The 4,324-nt window shown below is 42.3% G+C and overlaps 1 pseudogene; it reads right to left on the bottom strand.

Annotated features, from left to right (window-relative positions):
• Positions 1–1,835: 1,835 nt before the first annotated feature.
• On the bottom strand, positions 1,836–4,104 carry LOC116574981 (annotated as a pseudogene).
• Between the last annotated feature and the right edge of the window lie 220 nt (positions 4,105–4,324).

Genomic DNA, 4,324 nt, shown 5'->3' with positions numbered 1-4,324 from the left:
TGCCCTCAAATTCCTCATATCAGGGAGATCATATGATAGTTGTCTTTCTGGGATTGACTTACTGAAGTTGATCTGATCCTGCCCCCTCTTTTATGCCCCCCCCCCACTTCTGTTGCTTCTTCCCAGAAACGATCACTTGTTTTGGTAATTACCTCCCTTATTTCTTGTTTAAAGGGCATTCTTGAGATGTAATTCACAAGCCATACAGTTCACCCCTTGAAAGTATACAAGTCATTGGCTTTAGTATGTTTACAGAATGGTGCAGCCATGACCACAGCCCGTTTTAGAACCTTTTCATTACTCCTCATGCTAACCACTGATAGACTTTCTGGTCTCTCTGGATTTGCCTGTTCTAGATATTTCATATGAACAGGATAATATAATATGTGGCCTTTTGTGTCTCACATCTCTTAACAATAAGCTTGCTCAGTTGTGGCATTGTCCATGGACTTATACCAAGGGAGATGAGGATTTCAGGTCCCCTTGGCTCTACACCACAGCACAGGTCCCATCAAATTGTGACTATGTAAACACTACTGAGCTTTAATAAAGCATAATTATTTTTCCTTTCCTGTAGGATTTTTGTTTTGTTTCTCATTGTCACTTTTTGTTTTTCCTTCTACTTTCTATGTATCTAATTAAATCCAAAATTCCTTAAATCTGGTATTTAATACCCCAGATTCAAGGTATTTTATCAATTTCCTCTTCCTGGAGAAATCTCCCCCAAAGCCTTCCTATCTGCTCAGATGGGGACTACTTGTCCTTTGTGCCCCCTCCAGCCACACTGTCATCCTGGGAATCCCCCTGTCTCTATTCTACACTTAATCTTTTCCCCGTAGCCAGTGTCTTCCTCCTGGGTCTCTCTCATTTTGTTGTATCACATCCTCTCAACTGAGCCACTACCTAACCAGCAGAGCCACTCAGGCACCCCTTAAAGTTATGCTTATGTTTGATCTTTTGTAGATAACATTTATTCTTCTCCCTGGATTTTTACTCTGTCCTGCATGTTCTGAAACATCACACAGATGTGTTTTGATATGGTCTCATTTTCATCCATTTGTATCAGGTATGTGATGGGTTCTTTAAATCTGGAAACTCATATTCTGGTTATGGGATATTTTATTGAATTATCTTGTTGATAATTTCCTCTCCACTTGTGTGTGTGTGTTCTCTTTTTGAGAACTTGTTTTACCCAGCTGTTAGGCTTCCTAAACTGCTCTTCTAAATTCCTTTTTTCCCTCTTTCTTATTTTTCGTCTTATGACTTTTTACTTTACCTGTTGGGAAAGCTCCTCAACTTTACTTTCTCATCCTTCTATTGAGTTTTTATTATAATAGTTTAATTTCTTTTTTTTTAAATAAAAAAACTAAAGTTTAATAGACATTGAAGGGGTAATGACCACTTGTAGTCTACATTGAAAAGTAATTTTATTTTATTTTTTTAAAGAAGTCATTTATTTATCTGAGGTTGTGGGGAGAGCATGAGAGCACAAGCAGAGGTAGTGGCAGAGTGAGAGGGAGAAGCACGTTCCCGCTGGGCAGGGAGCCCATCAGTGGGACCCTGGGATCTTGACTTGAGCTAAAGGCAGAGCCTCAAGGGACTGAGCCACCCAGGCGCCCCCAAAGTAATTTTAATCATATCTAAAACAAATGAAAATCAACAAATTCTATTAAGAAATAATAAAAATGATAAACATTTAATAACACCTAAAATGTAGATAAGACCCCAAACAAAAGTATTAAAATGGCCTTGAAATTTTTTCCCAACAATTCATCTCATAAAATCGATTTCGAAATAGCTCTTATCCTTTGGTTTGGTGTTTTGTCTGCTATCAACTAGGCATTATTAGTACAGTAGAAAATCACTTCTATTCTTTGCAAATGGTTGGCATTATCACGTAATCGCCTATCTTTCCTCAGATTAAATTTCACTCTGTATGTTCCACACGTATGCAGATGAGCATCCGGGTCCTGTTCAGCTGTTCCTGTCTGGGCATATCGGAAAGCAGACCTGGCATGTAGCCCCGCCAGCAGTTAAATGAGAACTCATGTGCCGTAAGGGGTCATGTTTTCTGAGGTTTCCTTGATCACAGGTGGACCAGACATGCCTTATGGTCTTATGTGCTTTCCACGTGTCCAACAAACAGACTGTTTTAACTTCGTATGGACAGTATCGTGTTCTCTTGAGTGATGCCGCTGATAAAATCCTTTTCCACGTGGATTACAGAAATGCCTTCATCTGTGGTCTCTCATTTTCTTCCACGATGGCATCTTAAAACACATCCTGGTCTAGGCAGCAAGGCATGTGTTCAAGCACTAGATTTTCAGTTTCAGAACACTGGCCACAATTAGGATGTTGACGAGGACAGGCAGAATGTTTAAATAATTGGTTTTTTGGGATACTGTTTATCTGGAAACGATTGTCTCTAAAATCATCCAGCATTTCCACAAACACATCTCTTCTGACTGCTCATGGGGACTCTCTCCCATGTGCATCTTCTCCTCGGTATTTCCTAAGCCCGTTCCTTGTCAGGTTGTGGGGTTCTCCTCATCTTTGCCTGGGGTCCTGAAGCTGCCTGCCCTTAACGAGGATCTGTCCACATTTCCCCCGCACACAGATATGTTCAGTGTGTTTGGCTGAAGAACGAGATGACAGGTCCGTGGCTACTGTCAGTGCACGCAGCTCACAGGATGCCTGGGCTGTTAGAGGACCATCAGCATGGTCCATCAGCATTTATCGACCTCCACCGTTTCAGACTTTTCCTACGACTTTTCTTTTTTTTTTTTTTTTTAAAGATTTTATTTATTTATTTGACAGAGAGAGATCACAAGTAGGCAGAGAGGCAGGCAGAGAGAGAGAGGAGGAAGCAGGCTCCCTGCTGAGCAGAGAGCCCGATGCGGGACTCGATCCCAGGACCCTGAGATCATGACCTGAGCCGAAGGCAGCGGCTTAACCCACTGAGCCACCCAGGCGCCCCCTACCACTTTTCTTAATAGTGGTACCTTCTTCAGCCTAGTGTCTGTGAAATGGCTCTGCGGGCTCACCAACTCATCGTTATCAGTGGATTCATTACAGTCTTTATCAGTAACTTTAATAGTGTTAAAGTCTTTCAGTTCAGCTGTAGGGGCATCTTCTGGGCCATCTAGGTAAGGATTCTTTCCCTCTCTGCAGCTCTGCTTTTTCTCCGCTGGCTAGTTTAGACTCCACCATGCCCTCTTTCTGCTCCTGGCGGTTGCAGTGGAATCAGCAGCAGCCTGGCTGGTGTCTCCTCCGTATTCAGCTGTCTGTGTACAAAATGTTTTAGAAGATGCCTTTTCACCACATTTGGCTTGGGTAGTACCATTTTTCCATCTCTCATATCTACTATTTTATGGTAGGATCTTGTGTTTTGGTGTGAATGTCTTTAATGCAGGTTAGCCCATGCTCATCTCGAAATTTTTTTAGAGCTAAAGCCAAATCCCCAACTATCACACCTAAAACTCCGTCCAAAGTGCCGTGACATGGGATCTTTTGGACTAGATAATTTAGATGCTGAACGTTTTCTTACATACATCAGATAGTGGTTTGGGAAAATTGCCTGACTGTAAAGACTTCATCAGGCTCTCAAGTGCATGGTACTGTTGAACTTGGCTCTGCACACCACCTTTTGGCTTCACTGCCATTTCTAGCCACTGTGCCTTACCCCAAAATAACCATTTTTCTCTTCTGTTTGCTAGAAGCAGAAGGCGAACATTTTGAACTAGAACAGTCTGCATCCTGTATGTCTTCTAAGCAGTCGGGGACGTTGTACATCTGTAGGCAGCTCATCGCCACTTTAACCTGCTCAAAACTGGAGGGAGCAGTCATGGTTTTCCCTAAATACATGAATTGCAAAATGAGATCAGAACACTCAGCACTAATTTTTATGTTGCTGAGATTCAGTTGTGCTGTCCTGTGCTGACAGTTCAAGAAAAACATTCTGAAAGGGGAGCTACAGGCAGCCAGAACGGCTTTATGTGCTTGAAAGTGAATGTCATGGACTACCGCCCAGCAATCATGGAGAAAACCCCACTCCGTTTGGTAGTTTAGCTGCTGGAGGATGGAGCTGTGGGTGGGCTTTGCCATCATCTGTTAATTAGAGACCTGCTGCTGCAGGAATGGAGCTGAGGAGGTTTTAAGGAGTTGAAGGAAAGGCGGGCGGAGGCGAGGGGACCCCTGAGGGGCAGTGGCCGCGGCATATGATGTTTGGATAATAGTTTTCATTTCTAAGACCTCTTTTTTTTGTTCTCTCATTGTTCCTTTTAATTTTTTTAAAAGATTTTATTTATTTATTTGACAGAAGAGA

Source organism: Mustela erminea, chromosome 16 (assembly GCF_009829155.1).
Source record: "Mustela erminea isolate mMusErm1 chromosome 16, mMusErm1.Pri, whole genome shotgun sequence".
Classification (NCBI taxonomy): domain Eukaryota; kingdom Metazoa; phylum Chordata; class Mammalia; order Carnivora; family Mustelidae; genus Mustela; species Mustela erminea.
The sequence above is the reverse complement of the archived record's forward strand: the minus strand, read 5'-3'. Positions and strand labels throughout refer to the sequence as shown.